This window comes from Apteryx rowi, unplaced genomic scaffold, assembly GCF_003343035.1.
Source record: "Apteryx rowi isolate R43461 unplaced genomic scaffold, aptRow1 scaffold_57, whole genome shotgun sequence".
In the NCBI taxonomy this organism is placed as follows: domain Eukaryota; kingdom Metazoa; phylum Chordata; class Aves; order Apterygiformes; family Apterygidae; genus Apteryx; species Apteryx rowi.
The window spans coordinates 3,531,845-3,554,766 of record NW_020450838.1 but is presented as its reverse complement, the minus strand read 5'-3'; positions in this window follow the sequence as shown (position 1 = coordinate 3,554,766).

Below are 22,922 nucleotides of genomic sequence, written 5' to 3'. Positions count from 1 at the left end.
ATAATGATCACTACACAGCCATGATAACTAACTTGTGGTCATGATGAGCCAGTATGAGTTGCTCAGCTTTAAACATTTCCCTTTTATTAAAATCTGAAATTACTTTCTTCTCAAGATTTTCTTTAATTTCATTTGAAATGTTTAAAGCTTGAAATCAGAATGAAATGCTTTAATTTGTGTAATATTTTCCCCCAGGTTCTCTGTTTCCCAAAGATTTTTAATTGCTTTTGTTCTTAATTCAGAACAGACTTGTTTGGATTATTTTTAATTTTGAGACTGACATTGACTGAAATATTGTTGCAACTTCCAGTTGTCAGCAATACACTTTAAAACACCTGTCTTGATGTGTAATGAATATCAGTCTGCAGAATGAACTCCCTCTCTCTCTTCTACTTCTCTTTTGGAGCCTCCAAAGCATCATGGACTGGTATTGACTCTGGAACCCAGAGGATGACCTTGACAGGAACATTGGTCTTTTGCATATCATGACCCCAGTCATATGTCTGGGACCRGAAAGTAATGATGAAAATTCTGCCACGACTCCTTAATGCACACCCACACAGCATCATAAATGAATCTCATGGTAAGATGGGATGAGCCAGACACTGATCTGTATTCCAGCTCTTCCTAGGCATCTTCAGTGGCTTTAAACCTGGACTGAACAGTAGAATAACAGACACACAGATTGGGAAGAGATGTCCAGAAGGTGTGTTCTCTGTATCCCTCCTCTCAAAGCCGAAGGAACGGTGTCTAAATTATTCCTGACAGAAGATCATTTCACTCCTCCTTAAAAGCTCCCAATGCTGAGTACTGTGCACCTTCCTCATGCAGCCTATTCCTCTACTGCACTGTCTGCATCAAAAGGGTTGTCCTGCAACCTAATCTGGATGTTTCTTGCTCCAGCTGAAGCTGTATTTGAGTTGAGTGCAGGTTCCTCAACCTATTTTCAATCCTGTTGAAAGCCAACAAATGTGAATAAACTGGTGTCACCTCATATTGCTTCTTCTTCTTCTTCATAATAGTATCAATTTCAAGTGTTTGCTTCAGTGCTTGAGGAGCAAGACAACAGCATGGGAGCCAGTGAAAAAGGGAGGAGTATGTCTTCTGCATGTGGTATCAGAGCACTGCARCAGGCTGCCCAGAGAGGCTGTGGAATCTCCATCCTTGGAGATATTCAAAAGCCATCTGGACATGGTCCTGGGCAACGTGCTCTAAGTGACCCTGTTTGAGCAGGGAGGTTGGACCAGGTGGTCTCCAGAGATCCCTTCCAACCTCAACCATTCTGTGTCTGTGCCTGAGACTGCAGTGGAAACTGCAGTGAGATAAGCGGAATGGAAATGGCAGGTTTTAGGTTGAAACGCAAGTGGTCCGCTCTCACTTACACTGCTGATTCTTTCAAGCACTCTCCCAGGAGGGTGCAATATGCAGGTACTTTAAGGTAGTGTTGCCATTGTAGTGTCAGAGTAACACAAGGAGTGGGAAGGTGATGTATCAGCAAGAGGTAACTTAACCAAAAAATAAGCATTACCCTTTTTTATTTGTCTTGTGATAGCACTGATGGACCACTCCAGAAAGTTTTTCAGGAGAAAGTTTTAAAACATTTTGTATTTAGTAGCTAATCATGCCCCACAAGCTGGGTTTTTTTCTTCCTTTCCACTAGAGAATCCCACAACAGTCAGTTGACTTTCGTCTTGTCAAGCAGGCAGCCCATAGGGGAGACAGTAACAGAATAAAAGGCAAGTGACTCTTCATCTTGCACCCGTCCTTCCTTCTCCAAATAAAGGAGCTAGTGTTTTGTCTCCAGTGCAGAATGGACAAGCATTGTTTCCACTGTATTGGGTGACTGTAAGAAGAATTGTACTGATCTGAGCTCCACACAATCTGAGAAATGGAAAAGAACCGGTAATTACCTGACTCATAATTTTGAGTATGATGAACGAGGAAGAAAGCCCTAACTAAGAAATTGCATCCCATAAAGTAATTCATCTTTTAATTTTCCTTTTCCATCACATAACTTCTTAGTGTGTCCATAATTCTCATCTGAGAATAGCATAGAAATAGTCAGCACTATAGCCAGCAATAAATATCTCAGTTTGGAAGTCCTCATCCATTCATATATTCTGCTCCTGCAAACCAGAGTTGCTCATTGGATTAAAGATCTTTGTTTCAGTAGAATCATACACCATTATTCTAAATCAGAGCAGATGGATCCAGTTTAAGGGATTACTGTTCTTCCCCTCACTCCCAGCTTGGTTGTTATCCTTAATAGCATCTAAACAAAAACTGACATCTGTGAATAAATCTGTAGAATTCAAAACCGATTATATGCATTCCAAGAATCTTTCATGTGTCTCTTCATCTTTGTTTTGTCCATACAGGATTTAAATTTGTAAGCTGTGCTCAGTTCATGGCTTTTTTTATCTAAGAGCAAAAGGAATATGGATCTACAGACTTTTCACATGGTTTCAGAAGACAAAAGATACTGACACATTTTATTTGGCTCCAGCCTCTTCACAGAATATACATTGGCAACTTAAGTGACAAAGATCTGAATGACATGTTAGGAGTACAAATAGTTTTTCAATACAGTAGTGGCTGTAGATACAATTAGTTTGCAGGTCAGTTCTTGATTCCCCAACAATCTGTCCACTTGACTCCAGGCAATTCATTTAATCTTTCTGCAACTTTATCTCCCACATTTAAAGATGAATAGTATTCCCTTTATCTATGTTGCTGTTTTAAGTTATGAAGTCTTTGAGGCAAGCAGGTTGCATTTCATTTGCACAGCACCTAGCTCAGTTTAGACGTATGATCAGGAAACAACGATTCCAATCTCTTTCACACTTGTTACTGACATTTTATACAGAACTGAGATGTTTATAAATGTCTCCATTTGTCTTACTGCAGACTTGGCAAATAGCCACATTAACTCATCATCAGATCTGCAATACAACAGCAGAAGAGTTCAATGGAAGAGTATATGCTCAGCATAAATGATACCATAAGTTTGATTTTTAATGCTTATATTCTAACGCTGCAACTTCAAACCATGTAAAGATTAGACATTGAAAGGTGGGAATGCTGGCAGAACTGTACTGTCCAAAAGCTCATGAAACTATGGCAAGAAGTATCAGGGACTGAAATACACAATGGAAATGAGAATAAGAACAGAACTATCTTGCTAAAATGACCTCTTTAAAAAAAGCTAGTTACATGTTTGCTAAACTCCTGCTGAGGTGACATTAAACAAAAGATCCTTTAYAACTGGAAGATATTAAAGGATACAAAATAGTAATTCCACATGCCCTTTTCAACATCAGCTGAAACAAATATAATATATTCCTTTGTAAATACTACACTTCATGCTATTCATTTCAATGACTGTTTCATACTTACCCATCTTTCACCTTGATAATGTAATTATAGTGCTACAAGATATTCCATATAGATGCCAAGATGCAATTTAAGTGTCTACATGTTTCCTTGTTAGATTGTACTTTGTACTTGACCCAAGTATTGTACAGTTATTAATCGTTATGCTATGGGAAGTCTCACTGATATATTTACAGAGTTCACATTGTTCCTACCCTGATAGAAAAACAGAGGGAAAAAAAATTAACTTCATTGATAATACAATCTAAACAGTCCGCAAAGATTAAAAATGAGTGTGGATCATTAGTGCAAACAAACTAATGGAAAATCATGATGATTAAATACTGTACCATATTCAATCAGAAATTTTGATAAATTCCCAAAGGTCATGGGAGGGGGGGCTGTTAGAGTTCATACACTTTGGAAAACAGATACAGATCTTCAAATGCTGAAAAGCAGATCCTTCAAAAACTTCCTTAAAGCAATGTCTGTTTCTATTACTGGAACATTTCTCCTGTTATGTTTTTCTTGACTGCAGGCTTATGTTTATGCAGGTTTCCGAGGAGGGTGCAGTGGGTTAGCACATTGCATGGGGTCAAAAATAGTATTTGTCAGAGTACAGTCCTCCCCCAGCGAGAACAGTTGGATTCAGTTTTCCGTCTTTCTATACATTGACCACCATGTACTTCCAGCCTCAATAGCTTCTATAATAGATTAAGAAAAATGACAAAAAAGAAACCACCTGAGAAGAGAAATATATGTTCCACATTTCTCTCAGAGTATGAATCTCTCTGAGAATTAAATGGGTCCTGGAAGCTGGATAGGTATAGTCACCTAATAGTAAAAAAATATGTCACAGTGTCTTAGCTTCAAACACCAATTCTTTATATTACAAAACCAAGGGGTATCTTCAATCAAATATAATTCTTAATCATTTGCATTACAGCAGTGGCTGGAGCCCCAAACCAAAATGGAATCTCCACAGGTCTTGCATCATGTATGCACATCCTGAGGAACCCTCTTTCCAAAGAGTTCCCAGTATAAAGAATCTCCAAGGCAAATGGTGAAAGGAGAAACAAAGGCACAGTGAGATGATGTCTATGATAAGATACAAAGATAGATCTCACTGCCTGCACTTCCATTTCTTATTACATGAAACAATGTTCCTCTGTAAGGAAGCTAAAGTCAGCGGAGATATATTCCCAGATGCTAATCTCTCCCATCAAGGAGTTGAGCCTACTCCATGAAAAAGAGCAAACTTTGTTCAAATAGTTCCACTGAGCAAGGGCAATTCACATGAGCTCAGAGTTTGTTCAATATATTGCTGAGCCTGTGATTCATTTTTTATTAGAGCCGGTCAGAAATTTTCCAAGGAAACCTCTTTCTGTTGAAAAATGCTGACTCACCAAAAATGAATTGCTTCATATCAGCTTGATCAAATGCTGGGGGTTTTTTTAATCTGTTTCTTATGTCCAGAACCAAAGTGAGAAAAGGAGAAGCCTATCCCAGAACAAACAACTCTTTAATGATTTAAAGCAAAAACTTGATCACAGGTCACACAATGCTGGATGCTGGAGCCTGTCTCTGTTCTACTCTTACCAAAATAATAGTTAATTATTCATACATCTTCAAACAGATACAGTTCCAATTTTTTTTAATCCCAGCCCCCTGTTTGGTATATGTATTCAAATGAAAACCTACTTTCACTTCAGCCTGCTCTCTCTGATTTATTTACCTGCATATTCTCTCACACTTCTCTCTCACACTTCTCTCTCACACAATCATACATGGAAAAGACCAGAAGTAGTGTTACTATTCTACATTCAATGMTACTTTTAGAGAATCCATGCTGTCTAATCTTCTTTTTCATCAAACTGTGGTTATAAAGAATATAACAATATAAAATAAAAATAAAAATTGGCCCCAAAATATTTTTATGTAACAAAGGTATTATTCAACCTTAGACCAACCTCTACTTTTCACTGTTTAGGATGGGTGTTCTGATCTAACAGTTTTGACTGTGACCCTGCATCAGTCATTCTCATTAGTATTTACAAACAACATGAGACTATAATGGCCAAAGACTGGGATTTTCAAATGAAAAAAATGCAGTTGGGCCCCTCACTTCTATAGAGTCTTCTGAGAATCCAAACCTCATCCATTCTGGTTTACACAAAATCCTTTTCTATTATTACATTTTAGACAATACCACAACACTTTTCTTTTTCACTGCTGAACTCTTGATCTACCGTCTTTATTATGTTTCCTTTTATAAATAATTTTATGGTCAAATACCCAGCTGAAATTTAAATGAAATGAAATCATGACTTCTTTTTAACATTAGCCCAAGATAACATTATGACAGGTGAAGGTTAACATTCCTAGTGGCAACTTTCATTTAAACCATCTCAAAGCAAGATGGCATGCATAATTACTTTGCACCAATACAGGAAATAACTCCCATTAATCCTGTAGTGGAGGTCACAGAAACATTTCACAGGCTCAGAACAATCAGAGAATGAAGACAGAAGAGAACTATTAGGTCATTTAATTCATCCACCCTTAGCTACTACCACAACCTTAACCAACTATTTACCTAGCCAGTACAGAATGTTTCCAGTTATAAGTCACTAGCAAATGGGAATCAATTTAGAAGAAATAAAAAGTGAGGTGACTCTTTGTAAAGAGTTAGAAGAGTCTTTAAATGATTTTGAAAAAAATGGTATGGATAATTTGGACCTGGTCCTATGATAAATAGACTCCTTCCCCTTTCTAGCAAGATATACAAGGAGGTTCTGATGCAGTGAGAATCAGGCCTTCTGTTTTTTGTTATTTTTCATTTTTGCTATTATTAAAATGCCCTTGTTCCATGCAGAAGTACCAGGAGACAATCTATTCTCATGGTACTTCTGGCCCAGTTTTTCAAGCCTAAGAGAATCTATTCTTTTGGAATTCAGTGATTAGATGAACCAAATAAAAACTTCATCATTAGTTTTTACCTTGTCATTACAGGTGAAGAACTTGCATGCTATGGACTTGCTTAGTAATTAATGCCAGCAGATTTCCTTTTGTTTTAGAGATCTTATATTTACGGCCCACTTCCAAAGCAAAAGCTTTCTATAGAAAAATTATAAGGACCATAATTCAATTATGATATGACTTTCAAGGCAGTATAATGGCCAGATGGAATGCAATAGAAGGTATGCAGTATTATAAGAGGATTGATAGTGCATTCATCTGTACTTTTTTAAGCATTCCTCTAGATCAAAGAATTAATCAGAGATGGCCTGGCTTCATCCACTTCTGGGAATAAGAAGCTAGGTGACACACCATGTCATTTGAGCAAAAATAACAATCATGGGAAGAATCATTCCCTCCGTCTTGGAGACGCTCTAAAGCCATAGACTATGCTCCAAAACTTCCTCGTTAGGTGCTGCTGAGGGAAGCAACAAATCCTTATCGTATCAGCAGATTGTTCTCCAGAGGATTCACTTTGGACATGGTATTGGACTGGCTGTTGACTCCCCTCCTTCTGTGTCCTCTGCACAACTTCCCCTGTTCCTTTATATTCCCCTTCAGCCCTTTTATTTCTTCATTCACTTCTTTGTCTTTTCTGTGGGCTAATCCTGTCTCAGCCAAATTCCACCCCTAAATGTTCTAAAAATCTTGCTCCTTCTATGCCATTTTGCCAGCCATCGTTTCCTTCACTTTATTTCTGCTATATACCCATACCTGTGCCATCCACTTAACCTACAAGATACCATATAACAACCTGGCTTTTATTGTCTTGCTCCAGTGGAAGCTTGTTATGCTAACTCTTGTTAATAATTACCAGTGGCTAAGATCATTCTTACGTATGAATGTAAACTCTCTACCAGCTCTTTGATTGTAAGCTCTTTACCCGGATAGTTTGTCCCATGTACTTTGAAGATACACAACCAAAACGGACACACCAAGATACAATGGGTAAATGAATTGCAACAGGTCGGCTGATCAACAGGAAATAGTGTGTGTGGTTTTGGTCTACGCCATTGCAAAGTAAAATGCACAAAATTAATCCACTACTGTTTTGCAATTGTGATAGTTCAAGAATGTACAACGATCATTTACTGTGGCTCCATTGACAAGTGGTCAAGTGGCTCCTATGAAGCCTTTGTAGCACTGTCATTTTTCCCAGATAACAGCTCCCTTAAACACCTTTCCCATGACCTGTTCTCTTTGCTGACAGTTTCTCTCACTCTAAGTATAGTTTTTGTTTCATTAATGTAATGTAGAAAGCTAATAYGTGTGAAAAAATCCCAACCTTCATTGAGTATACCAAGCCACGATCAGTATTGTGTGAAGGTCAATATCATGTAAATATATGCTCCGGTACTTGTTTATGTGGTGGATCCATGAAAACTGTAAATGTTACGTAAACAATTAGGATTGATTTAATTATGTTCAGGGACTTTTTTGTTTGTTTGTTTTCAGTTATTGAGAAATGCTAAAGTCTCCAAAAGCAAATATACAGAACTTCTTAGGAAGTCTCAGCAGAAATGAAATTTCTAAGTAACTTCTAATGTAAGATACCCATTTTTTCCTATAACTTGAGGGACTTCCTTCTGAATGAACTCACATTTATGTCATTTTTAAGTGACATAGCTGCAGTGCAGGACCAAACCAGTTATAATTAGCTCTATCTCCTACCTAATTAGGACTTCTGTTTCCAGCTCTGTTACTGACTCACCATAATTTGGCTTCCATGGACTGAATTTATCTCCTTTTTGACCAACTTGCTTTATTCCCATATGTACTGTTTGTCTCTGCAACAGCAAAGCTGCTCCATTTCCTTGGAAGAGAGTTCTACCGATAGAAAGACATTGTTTCAATCTCCATCTAGGGCTTTCTGCTAGGAAAGTCCAGAGTTATTAACCCTGGGAACCATCTGTCAGTGAAATTACAGCAGAGATGTGCTGAAACAACAAATTCTTTAGGTACCATAGCAATATCATTTCAGCTGAACATCTCAGCTAAATATAAGACAGAAATTACTGTCTTGGCCATCCACTTTTGAAAAATGATGTGTGCCTTGATGTTATTCAGTCTTAACCTTCTGGTGGACTCCTGCCACGGCTAGTTTTCTCCCAGATCTTCCATCGGTTTTTGGTGCTGTAGCTGGTCTTTTACCATTGTAGTAGGGATATTACGACATATGAGCATGAATTGCTGAAATAAGTAAGGAAATATGATCTTTGAGGATAAATCTCACTCATGGAGTTTAATTCATGGTGTTTGATGTACATGGGACAAAATCTCAAGTGCTGTAAACCAGTGCAACTACACTGACTTGGTTGAACCTATACCCATTTTAACAGCTTTGGAGTTGATCCGTGAACTTGGAGAATCAGTTCTCAAAAACATTTAGTTAAGAGGAGTGATTCATTTTTTCACTGCTGCTTTTTTCAGGGCATATTCAAAGGCATAGTGAGTTTTAAAGTATCTTTTCTATGCTTGTGCCACCCAAAATATTGGGTACAAGTTACARTTTCAAAAATACACAGTCACACATATCTAACTCAATTTAAGTCATCTATAAAAATCTCTTTTTCTCTGCGAATAGTAAACCATGGCCACAGGTGTGCAGGTATGGTTTTGGAGTTTTTACGTATGACAGCGAGAGGGAAAATGATCATTTTTACTTATGTAAGGTTAAATTACCATAAAATTGGAACTGAATAATTTCTGAAGTATAAAGACCCAAATTATGTCTGGAGAGCTTTAAGGAAGAGTTGGGGAAAGCAGCAGTTGAAAAGAACTCTGTTCACTTCATTCATTTTCAGTACTAGGAAATCAGACAAATTAGTAGGCCAGGCTGCCATGTGGTATCAGTATAGTTATTGAATTCAGCTGAGCATCTGCCCTTTGTACTTATGATTCTGGTAAATGATTATGCTCAAAACTGCAACAATGTAAGCTAACAAATGTGAATTACATCCCACTCACCAAAATAGTTTGTTATGCAAAAAAGGGATAAATATTTTTTTTTCTTCAATACGATTGGTTCAACACAGAGGAAAAACTCATCCTGATTATAGTGCTGTTCTAGGGAATAATTTTTTTCTAGGTACTGATACATTAATGTGAATATAAAATTCCATCATGTGGCAGGCACTATAAAAGATGACTGAAACCAGCCTCAGAATAAAAATGCATTGAAGCCACCTCTTCAGACTGCCTAGTTGACTTTTCTGTGTTTTGATCGGTGGTGTGATAATCCAAGGTGGAATGGCCTTCAGATGTGGTATCGTGAATATCTGAGCTTGCCTTAATTATGGCTCTTTTAGGTAGAAAATGAAAACCAAAAATGACTCGTTTGTAAATTTCACAGAAACGACTTTCAGGAGCTGGACTTGGGACAACCGGAATTGGATTTTATACCGTCAGATCAAGATGTTCATCAGCATAAATCAGTATCCCAACAACAGTATACTGGAATTCAATTTTTCTCATTTTATGGATAAATAAATTGAGATACAAAGAATACCACTGATGTGTACATGATGCAGCAGTGCGTGGAGTTAATGTGGAGTTAAAACTTTTAGTGACTGTGCTTCAGCTCTAATCATGAGGATTACAAGGTTGAATGTCTCTGCTTGTGCTCTCTGTATGCCAGGCTATTGGCAGGCTATGTTACTTTCTGTCAGCCTCAAAATCTTGCTTTATTTCAATGTAAGCTTTGTCTGCAAAGCTGAGACTTCAGTTGGTACACAAGGCAGTTCAGATACAGAATTTTTCAATCATCAGGCCCATAATAAAGGGAGGAATAGCTCTCAGACACATCATAACTTTGTTAGTGTTTCAGGTGTTTGGACCAGAACAAGGGTTTCAGACCCAACATTAGTTTTATAGTTACCGATGAGGCATAGGGGTCGATACCAGCACGTTTTCTCTCTGCACAGTACAAGTAACAGATCTTCCAAAACATGCTCCAGCTACTGAGACTGTAAAATCAGGATCAGGAAGTCCATGTGCCTCAGTCACTCCAGAAAGATTCTAGTGATGGAAACAGCATGACTTTAAGATGAAGCCTGGCAAGTTTATGAATATGATTATACCTTATGGTTTCTACTGGAGCAGTGGTCTGGATGAAATGTCTTTGTTCTCCTGTACCAAACAGGACACAAATGGTCTTCTACACAGGAGAGAAGAAGTGGTACTGATATATCCTGACTTTAGCAAGGCTTTTGATTTTGTCTCCATAGCTGTGTAGAAAAATATGGTCTGGATTAAACTACAATAAGATTCCAACAAGTTGCTGGAAAAGACTGGTTTCCAGTTATCATTTTTCAAAGACTAGTTATCAATTGCTCAATATTAGGCTGGAAGGCTGTGTCAGATGGAGTTCCTCGGTATATTTTTTGACTCCAGTATTGATTAATATTTTATCTAATAATTTGGGTGGTGGATTAAGGAAAAAAATACTAGATCAGTGGGAAAATGCCATTGTGACTGGAGCTGCCAGAACACTGGAAAACAGAATTAGTATTCAAAATCACCTTCACAGAAGTGGTCTGAAATATGTAAGAGGTGGTTCAGTAGATAAACACAAAATATTGTATTCATTTGGAAAGAACCAGCCATACTCGTATAAAATGTGGAAAGACTAGGCTGCAGTTACGTAACCTATCATCTAGGAGTTATAATAGACCACAAGTTAAACATAAGTAAACCATATCCTCCTTCTGAATGAAAAAAATAATCAGATGCCATGCTAGCTGTATAAATGAGAGTGGTATATATGAAACTCGTGGAGGATTTTTTTTCTGCCTGACATTAGAAAGGCCTTAGCTGGAATACTGAGGAATCCATGAATATTCCCATGCTTCAACAAAAGACGTGGACCAACTGCACAGAGTCCAAAGGAGAACAGTGAGAAGGGAAAAGAGCATAGAAAACAATGTTGATGAGGAGTGCTTAGGGGGCATGTTTTAATGTAGACAAGAGAAAACTGAGGAAGATGCAACTTATCTTAAAATATGTAAGAAGTTGTTGCAAAAAAGGGAATAAGCTGTTCCCCAGCTCTACTGGCTGGGCATTTGTGATTGTAACTGTTTCCTTAACACCTCTTGTGTTTTGCACGGTCTCATCTGCCTTGTCATTTAACAAAGAAGTTGATGATCAGTGCTTCACACGTATTCAGAGTACTGCCATTGCCGTGGAGCACTTTAGGTACCTTCATCATCATGGATATTCATAGTAATAAAGTTGGGTTTCACTATATCATTTGGATTAGTTATATTAAAGATGTGTTGCAGGGTAAAACATCCATATTTATGCTGTATTTAACTTTCTATTAATAATAAATTCAGGTGAAATAGTTTTGTTATTAATATTGATCACAGTTCCAATTGAAAGCCCAGATGTCAAAGATTCCTTTAGCATGCTCAGTTATATTTAATAGTGCTGTTGATGAGAGAGAGCCTAATGAAGGCTAACAGATGGTCTATTTAATATTGCTGTAGGATTTGAAACATTTGCCAAAACAGATACACAAAAGGGTTTGACAGCCCTGTAACTGAAAACCTTTAATTACCGCTACTTCATCTCCTAGGGGTTTCTGTGAGGCTAGCATAACACTACAGCTTTAGGATAGGTCAGCGTGGCGAGGAATGGCTTTCTGGAGCCAGGCAGTCTATGCTGGTGGAACTGCTTGCTGAACTTTAATAAACTGGGCATGATGCAGGTAGTTTAGAAAGAAAAGCCTAGAATGAGGGATGAAAATAAGTGACAGCGCTTTCTCTACCCCTGAGAACCGTTTGTCCTTTCTCTAAAATGCCACCTCTTAAGGACTGTTATCATCTACTGAGAAGCTAGCTGGGAAGAAGGCATGCAGCCAGGGTGGAACTTTAATTACACCTAAGTTATAGCCAGAAGTTTGCCTTAAAATATGAACTTCAGTGCATGGACTACTCTTAGGGACAAGCAAACAACAAAGTTACAAGCTAGTGGGCTAAAAATTGCTGAAGTTGTAAATCTCTTCATTTTGGAAGGAGAACACAAGTTTATTCAGGACACAAGAATATGCATAAATGCAGAAATCTATGATCCCATGGCATGGACAAGATTAATTATTCATCCTCTAGGTTTCTGAGAACTCTTTTGACTTGTTGATTTGGGTGTGACAGGGAAGAAGGAGCTTTCACAGAGTTTCCATGACTTCCTCTGACTCTACTTGGAATGATTGCCCTTTGGTTTTCTGACAGAAATTCACACCACTTCTGAAATGAAATAAAGCATAATTAGTAGTCACGTTCTGATTTATCTGGATTGATTTCTAAGCAATTGCTTAGAAATTGAATCAATTACTTCAGAAAGAATGGGTATTTCTACTGCCATTACTGTTTCTGGTAGATCTGTCTGCAGCTGTAGGCATTGATTCTTTTTTCAGATGACAGGAGGAGCAATTCTGTGGAAGTACTCATTTACAGTTCTAGGTATTTGATCTGCACTTGTTTTGTACAGTATTGTCCAGAGAAGATATGTGCACACACAGAGATGAAGGCAGATTTTGGGATTCTTTGTTTATGGAAGGATGGTTTTCCCTTCCCACCATATCCTGTGCTAGACACAATCACAGAGGCCATCTGTGGATGCAGGAAGAAATATTTTATGGAGAAAAGGAAACAAAAAAACAACAAGCAGGAGGTGAGTTTCTCTCTAAACCAACTTGTAAACCATATCAGGACAGCAGAATAGGGAAGCCTATGGAGATTTCCATGCTTAGAGGAAAGTAGTGACACCTGACTAGTAACCAGTTTTGCCAGTCCCCACAGCATTGGCAGCCACAGATTTCATGCTCCAGTTTGGTGGGAAAATCTTTGCAACTTTAAGAACCTTTCAAAATTCAGAAGTCACATGAACAATTTCCAAGAGTATATGTAGAAAATTTCCCCAGGGTGCAATTCTTTTTTTCTCCACAGCTGGCTGGGGCCTGTCCCTTTTCCACACATGTCCCTGTGTGTTGGCTGATGGTGAATGAGCTCAGGTAAAACCAGCTGCTTCTCATTATTCCACATAATGCTGAAGCCTGACATTTTTACTGCCTCATATAAGAATCTGCATCCTTGGCTTCATCTAAAGAGCAACTGGAAATGAATAGATACCAAACACTAGTCTCAAGGAGATAGTGTACTGGCACCTGGCCCCAGCTACGTAGGCAAATGAAGCAGACATAAAGGAACAGGCTAGAATTAGCTGCAGTCTTGATCCAGCAACTGTTGAAATCACTGGAAAGATTCCCATTGGATTCGATAAGTCTCAAGAGACAAACCACCTCCCTTGTGAGCATCGAAGTGGAATGCAACAGCAGCACAACATCCTAGAAAGAGATACATTTAGGATAACAGTAACACAGGCTGCCAAATTGGAAGGTAATTGGAAGAGAATCACTAATTACAAGGGCTGTGAAATCTGACAACTCTTTCATCATTATATGCAGTTAAACCTTATAAGCAATGGCTACACGGTGGGGATGTTTTTAAGCTAAAAATATTTTTAATGTGATATGCATCTTCTTTGATGTAGACACTTTCATTAAATGTTCATCTGTTTAATTATTATTTACTTTGTACAGAACTTTGAGAGAGGCTGTTGTTTGTCTATTATTTTGTGAGTGACAATGCCAGGACTGACTCCTAAACTAGTCCGTCAATTGTAACACAAGACCTCAAGCCATTCTAATATTGGCAATATTCTTGGAAAAATCAACTTTGATGAAAATGTAGGTCCACAAAGGATATTCCATAATTAGAGGAGTTACAAAGCATTGAATGTGCCAGTAAAGTCAATTAAACACTAATTACTATTGGATTCAGACCTGTCATTGCATGATGAATTGCTGAAATAAAAGTATCTTCTCTGCACAGAGGTGCCAAATTCACCCCTGCTGATCTTACAGATGTTTTTTCAACTACCCCTCTGATTCTATTTGAGATAAAAATGCAAAACTTTCCCTTGTTGTAGACAGTAGTGTGAAAAACTCATTAGCTGATATAATCTTTACGGGTAGTTTTCTTTGTGTGGTTACATGACAGTCCCTCACTTTCCACATTTCTAGGCTGTGCTAATGATTTCACACCCTCTTTTCTCAGGAGGCAGAAGATCTTTCTGCAGCRTGTGGTTGACATATGGTTAGTGTCTAGCCCTTTGCTACCATTCAGGTGATGGAGAGCTTTGGAAACCCCTTGACTTCATATCAATCTCAACATGCTCCATCAGGAATTCTGCCAATGACTGTGATTCAGCCTTTTAAACATTTCCAGGAAGTTCATCACTCATTGCCACTTTTCTCCTTACCTTTCAGTGTTAACAAGTTTCCATATGCTGTTTCCATATGCCATGTGGCTTTCATAAAATCTCAGGCAGTAACTTGTATGAAGGCTCAAATACCTTTGTGATAGTAATTTAGAGTGTCTTGTTTAGTAGAATATTATATCATCCAAGACATATAGACAAAGTGAAAGATGTACCACTGGCTTTGATATGCTTCCATCCCTAATGGAGTCCTAGTGTGCAAACTGTAAGATGGGGAGAGATCAGTATGATCACAATCTGATCTCTGGTTAACTGGGGTCACTCAGTTTTCCTTCTTCTAGCCTCCACTTGCGTTAAAACCCTAAAAATTGTATTTTAGACAGACTGAAAAATGTTCACTGATGTTAGCATAAGTTTCACCTTTTCCATTCATCAGACCTTGGCTATTTTATACACATTCATGACAGTAATTCAAACTCGCTGTGGGCTTGCTGAAATTCCCAGAGACTGAAGTCAGTTTGACCAATGTGTCTCACAGTCTCAGCACAGAACCCTAATGGTGGCTGCACAGTGCAGATTCACAGGAGATATTTAAATGTCTTTAGAGAGGTAGATGTCATTTGTAAGTAGCTTCTTGAACCTATACCTCAATCCCTCCTCCCCCAGTCTGGTTTCCTGCTGCCACATCTGAAGACAGCAAATGAGCTCACTTCTCCCACAGAAAGATCTGGCTTTGTCAGTCTGTTTACTTTCTTTCATCTTTTCCTGAAGTCCTTCTTTTATTTCACCCTTGCCTCCCTTTTCAAAGGAGACTGAGATGCTTTTCCAGGCTAGTGATTACAGGCTAATGCAGCCAAACTTCTGTTGCTCTGCACCTTTGGCTGAGGGAAGATCCCTTTGTTTTCCCCTAAGCTTTTGTATCTGAAGCTGGCAGTGCTCCTGTCCCTCCGGCAAGTGCTGTCTCTGCACGGCGAGGAGGCAAGGACTGGAGAAAAGGGTGTTCAAGAATCCCACACAAATAGCATTTATTACTGCTTACCAGAGATGGTGCAGAAATACAAATCTTCCAGCAGTGCACCWGACTGAAGAGCCTGAGCCCAGCCACACAAGCAGAAGCACCCAATTTATTACTTATTTAGATAATTATCGCTGCACTGCAGTAGAAATGATAACTCCATGTGATGAATGACTTAACTCCAGTGCAAGCCCATTAGTCACAAAGGAGCAGGCTGCTCACATTATGCCCCACAGACATCACCAGGACTAATCCTCTATAGCTCATGAGAAGACAGAACATGAATGAATAGGGATTTGTCTTCACCACACTTATTTCTGCAAGCTGGAGAGATTGAGATTCCTCCCCTGTGAAGCACAGGTGCTGAAAGTTTATTCCTGACAGCTACACACGATACCAGCCGCTTGCTGCTCTGTTTGCTTCCATCCAGCACAAACTACAACCTGGATTGTGTAGGCTTTCCCAAAGGGTGGAAAGAACTGATGCTACAGCTAAAGCTATTAAGGAGGCTGCAGTTTGAACTACATGATTCTGTGACTGTTTTCCAAAGGTAGAAATCCAGTCATTCGCAGGTGGATTTCTTTCTCTTTGCATAGAAGGAAATAAAGTGTGTGGAGCAGAGGTGAATGAGTCCTCTCCAGAAACAGAAGTATAGCTACATCATTTCAAAGATGTTGGRTGCTTTCTGATTCACACAGGATGATTCCAGCTGGACATCCCCACCTGTGTGGAGCTAGTTTGGGTGTCTCTAGCTATGTCTGTATTAGCAGGAATGAGCCACAGTAGGTGGGCAAAACAGTTTGTGCTGAGGACATGTTGTATACACTGTACTTGTTCCAGGGATTTTACTTCATGTTAATTCCAGTCTGGTCCTCTGTACTGACTACTCAGTAGCAGCTGGAGCACATTAGGTACTTTTCTGGGATTCATCATGCAATTAAGCACTTAATTTGTACTTTTCTCCAAGAGGAATCCAGACCACGCTCCCCAAGAAGACTCCGCAGTGTAAACTAAAGCACAGTAAGTGGAGGCAATTGAGAGAGTCACTTCTCCTCATTCTTTTTCATCTTCCCATTCTTGGAGATTTTTCATTATTAACATTAGGCAACATATTTTGTTGCTTTTTCAAATGTCCAAGCAGAGATGAGGGTCCAGGTGAACTAAGTGAAAGCTGCTCCCTGCCTTGCCATGAAGGTCTTCCTTTAGATAGGCAAAACAGAGCAGGAGTAAGGCACTGTGTCCCCACTTAGCAGAGGGGAAGATGAAGCCTAAAGGATACGTGCAGGAGCCTGGCAGTCCATGAATGTCTAAATTCTCCTTTATGCCATTTTGACTCTCCCATGATAGCCAGGAGGAGTCTTTGGCAATGTCAGTTCTCTTGACTTTCAGTCAACCTTCAACAGTGGTTTTTCTTCTCTTTCGTTTCTTCCTCTACTTGCTCATCCCATTCTCCTGTATTTCTGCTCTTATACTTTTTCTACTCTGAGTCTTCATGGATACCAGAAGTGGGCAGTGACCCACTCCATGTCATTCAGGCTACCTCCATTTTTACTTAACATTTCTTCTCTAACCAGTAAAATTTGAGGTGCAGTGCTCTCAGAGAAAGGTTTTTCATTATGAAACTTGTCATCCTTATAATCACTAAAAAGAGGGAAAGTTCATGGTCAAGATGTTATTGGAAAAGTTTTAAATGAGGATATTTACTGAATTTCCTAATTTTTCATTGTTTATGAAGTCTTTTCCACTATCTCTATAATGTTCCTCTGCTCAGAGATCATTGCTAGCAATTCACAGGTGTTTGGATCTCATATTGTGGCTTTGTTCATATTTAAATAAATAAATATCTAAATACATAATACATAAAGGCAGAGGAACTGTCAGTTGGTGTCTATTTTACCTTAATAACAGGAATTGCAGTATTTCTCATGTATGTCTTTCCCTACTTATCCTTCCATTCTGAGTAGTTTCTGAAAGAAAATGTGGCAGAAAAAAAAAGGGGGATACCTAGAGGCCTGAAACATTTGTGGCTGAAACATCAAAACTCTTCAGCTTTCAGGTTCTTGAGGAGGTGAGGAGATTGTGGCAATTCTTCGTATGAAGGAGAGGATGTCATGAAAAATCAGGGAAAGAATTATACTTAAGAGGGGGGAAAAACAGTGTTTGAAATCCAGAAAATAAGGCTTTAAATCAAGAGCTCCAAACTATCAACAGTTTATGGAGCACTTCCCACAGCCAAATTCAAATGTATTAGTTGTTAACTCAAATTGTTAACACATTATAAACAATTAAAATTGCTTATAAATTGAAATTGCTTAAAAGCGCTTGCTGCACTTGTAGAGTATTTATAACATTTAACAAACACTGTAACCTCATATAGTCTATGTATATTACATTGTAACTGTCTATACATACTAAAACCTTCACTAAATTTCCAGAAGTCATTAAAGCAGGGACAGAAACACAAGCACTAATAAACTTTAAAACCTTGCTAGCACAAAATGTGTTGAAAGTCTTACATGGGGAACAAGCTTATTTATAAATCAGCTAATACCATTTACTTTAAAATCAAGTTATTTGTAAAATCAAAAGTAAGAAAAATATTCTTGTTACATTTTTTGAAAGTATTTATCTTTTGTTTAACACTTACCAAAAAAACACTTTAAAATCTCTTAAAAATGTATTCAGATGTCTCCGAAACCGAGGGATTGGTTGTTTTAAGCATCTTTAAAAAAAACTGATAACATTTTCTTGACAAAGCTAAATCTTTACACACAAAGTCTGGTTAGAAATAATAATTATTAATGATTGTGTATAGTCACTCCAAAAAGAAACTAAAATAAATTTTCATTAAAAAGTATTTCACTTTATTTGTACTTTGTTCTTTCTGCTAATATGCTTAATTATTGGTGCTGTAGTAATAAAATCTATTTAAAATGTGAATTGATTAAGCAAACTTTTAAACATGTAGAGCTCTGCTAAGGCGAATTCAGCAAAGTATTAGTTAAATGACTTTTTACCTGAAAAAAAGAAAGCAAATAAATATAGCCAATTTGGAAGTAAAGAAGTTTGTTTTTTTGTTTCAGTTCCGGTCTTGTTTCAGATGGTTTGTGGGAGATATGAACTTATTTAAAACTGTATAGAAAATAAGGTGTAGCATAGCCTCCTATTTTGCCTGATATTTGCGCCTTTGTCATTTAACTCTCTTTGACAAATTTCTCTAGCTTTCCAGTGTGCTGTGCAGCAAATTCAAAATTGTTTTCCTTTCTTTCAAAAGCTTACGCTACAGATATAAACTCCGATAACATGCAAGAGAGTAACACTTTCTCCAAGCTCAGTGAGAGATGCAGAGGAACTGAGAGCTGCCCCACATACACTGCCCAAGTGCTCCCATCTAATCTGAAAGCCTGCCTCTGTTCTTTGAATTATTTTTAGAAAATGGGGGGTCTAGAATAGTTTACTGCCATGGTCTTTAAACTGACAACTCCTCCCCTAAAGCCTTTAACTGAGCTTGTTTATAAAACTGGAAAACTACAGAGCTCAGTCATGGGCCTGTTGAAACAAATGGGAGCACCTCCATGGACTTCGCCTGGTACTGCTAGCAGCTAAGAGACTGAATCCTGGTATCCCTCCGTACTTACCCACAAAACATGGTAGAGGCTGTCTGAGATACCAAGTCCTTCGTTGTCTATTTAACTCTCCAAAACACTTAGTCTTCAAAACTAGGGTCAGATCCAAAACCTGCTGAAATTAGGGGATTCTTTTTCGTAAATATAATGGCCTTTGAGTCAGGAGAGAGGGCTAGAAATTGCATGGAGGTTCATGTTCTTTGAGATTTCCAATTCAGTGGTTGCCATTAAAAAAATCAAAATATGGTACCAGTTACTATAAAACCGCATCTGATCTGTCACATTTTCCCTGCATTCTTAGAATTGAAATATATCTGAACTGGGAGTTTCAGAACTGCTAAGCACTGGTTTAATTCTACCATTGAAATTCTTGGTCAGACTGCCATTAATTTCAACAGAACAAAGTTAGACTCAATGTAAAAACTTCATCATCCATTTTGTAAGGGCAGCATTTTATTTCATGTYAATGATAATGGCTAGAAATTTTTTAGAAGCAGTTTGTCTTGCAGTATTATGGAACTAATGGAAGAAAGTATGGTGAGGTGTGATGCAGAAGAAATATATGACTTTTTACGAGAGTTCAAATAACCTTTGATTACCTTTAAAAATTAAAGTGATCTTAGGGCTGAAAGAATGCTCATAATAAAAGACTTAAGGAGCTCAATCTGCTCATCAAAAAAGATCAATAGTAGCTTAATTACAACATAGAAGTGCCTTCATGGAGAGCAAATATCAAGTATTAAAGGAGTCTTTAATCTATCATGGAAAAGCATAACATGAACCATTGGCTTCAAGTTACACCAAGCAAATTCTCCTTAGAAAGAGGGCTTCTTTCTTTTTTCTTCTTTTTTTTTTTTTAATAAAATGTGCTGATTGAGTTTCCATATTTTAGCAGCTTCAGATTAGGACTGAATGCCTTCCTAAAACTKATGTGCTAGTCAAACACAAGTTACCAGTCTCAATACCAGGCTAACTGGGAAAAGAAAGAAAGAAAAACAGAAAAAAATGGGGGTTATTAGGCAGCAGGCTGGACATACTTAAAGTTTCTGCTGCAATTTCTTTCCTTTATCCCACACTTCCAATAAAGAAAACAAAGGAGAAGAAAGACTGGGGGGAAAAAAAGGAGAAGAATATACTCCTGATGTGAATCAGTTTATCTTCATTAGACCAGTTGAGGATCCAGGCAACATCCTGCAGGAATTGAGCAAAAGTTTTATTTATTCATTTATTTATTTTAATTGAAAAGATATACCTCATGGACTGAGTAAAGATTCAGGTCAGATGTTACTTTACAATATACATCACTGTTTACTTTGTAGAGAAAAAGCTTGTTCATTTCTACTTTAATATTATTCTTTATTTTGTCCCATTCTATAGTATGTCACTGTACTGTGACATTACATTACCACTAAAATTAAAAGTAATCTAAAATAAAACATTCATTTGGATACATTTTCTCTGTTACCTCAGTAGCTGTTATGTGATTTTTTAGAAATCATTTTAGTAATATTTGCCCTTATTTGTTATTCTCCTGCTTTAGTAATACTGCCAGCTGTACTTTCCACTTCACATGAATTCTGGTCTATTCCAATTTTCCACTTCCCTGCCTTTAATCCCAGTGTTACAAATGGAATCCCATGCTACACTAATATCTCTTACTCGCTGGCACAGAAGAGATCAATATTTCAAAATGCCATATGTTTTATAGATCAACTGCCTCTTGCATAAGAATCCAATGGCATCTGAACCATTACACAATATTTGTAAGATACACAAGCCAATGATTGTGAAGCCCATCTTTGCACAGCGTATCAGATCCTAAAATGTCTGTACTCATCTGTGAAAAGCATTTCTGTGAAACTTGACCAAGTTATTCAAATCCTTGATCTCCTCTCACCATAAACCATTCTGTGTGACCTAGAGGCATGGTAGAATCTTTAATAATATGAACACTTTGTCCTTCACAGACCTGCAAAGATCACAGAAAACTTTCAATTGAGTGTCATAGTGGTCCAAGAACACTTCTCTGAATGTTAGCACTTGTGCAAGCAGAAGTCAAGTGAGTGTCTAAGAGACAAACAGCTGCTCAGCTGTTTAAGCAGTGAGGTTAATTTTGCCAACCTTTCAAATGATTCATCTGCAAGTACAGATTCAGAACTAGTCTTAGGATGAGCCACTGGCCCCACTCAGACCTTGGAGGAAACCAGAGGGGATGTTGCATTTCAAAGTGTGCTTACTACTGCTGGATGGATCCCAGCTCACTTCCCTGCACCAGGCATCAGCTCTAATAGTGACACCAAGTCTTTGAAGTCAAGCAGACAAAATGCCCAAAGTCCTGCCGCAGAGGACAATTTGGACATGCAGGGTTTTAGGACTGCGCTGGACATCAAGCTACTCGAGGGACCAGCCAGCACACAAGTTCAGTATAAATGTCCTAGTGAGTCAGTCCTGTGTCATAGGTAGCAGCTTTAATTACCAAATATTACTCTCCCTTTCACACAGTGAAACAATCAGAGAATTAAACCACCATATATGGTGGTTTATGGAAACCATCATATTAAACCATCACAGTAATGATTCTCTAATCTTCACCCTGCTATTCTTCCAGTCTGAAGAGTAACACAGGAAAAAATTTCAGGAGTCCCCTATCTATTTGGCGACAGAACAGCAAAGAAAGCATGTCTAGGAGTTTTTCTCCACTTGCTACCTAAACTAACACATTTTCCTCTTAAACCTGGCATTTAGATAGAAATCTAAACTGAATCAGATCAACATAAACCCTTGACTAGTCCTTACTTTAGGGCCAATTGAAAAATTCCTAAGGAACCCTTTTTTGTCATGTAGGGGCAGGGGGATGAGAATTTTTCAGTTTAAGAAGAATTAAAATATTGTGGCACCATTCTGATTTTGAGAAGTTTCTGATAGGCTCCAGATTTCAAAACTTGAACTCCAGGCGGGGCATCTCAGGAATTATATTCTGTTCTGCTCTTTGGGAAATTTTTCTGGTTTGCTGCCAGATCATCTCTCAGCTCCGCAGCAGTGCATCTGCTGAACTGCGTCAGGGTTGACAACCAGAAGGGCTTTGGGCTTCCAGAGACCAAAGCCCACCATGCAAACTGCCCTGAAGCACTGGCTCTGTTCCCTTTCCCAGGACATTGCAGTGTTTCATTTCCAGTCCAACAAGAAGAAAAGCATGCTTTAAAATACCCCTCTTCTCCACAACGCTTTACTCTATCTCTGCTCTGAGTATGTGGGACACTTAGGAGGGTGACAAGGTAGAGATGAAGGGAGAGCAGCTTCCCTTTTTAAGAGCATTCCTTGGCTTTGCCCTTCTCTAACATAAAAAAATATATCAGTGTGTGTGAATTGCATTTGAAAAAGTCCAAAACAAAACACTGTTGAATACACTTTTCCCATTAGAGAGAGGATTAGAGAACAAGCATATGAWGCATGTTAGACATGTTGTTTAATGCATCACTGACATTCAGAATAATGACCAGACTAGACTAGAAACAAGACAAAAACACCTTGACTCCTTCCAAGTAATTTTAAACAAAAGAAATGGCCAAGTGGCAAAAACTGAATCAAGAGTGAAACTCAGGTGGAGGCTTCCA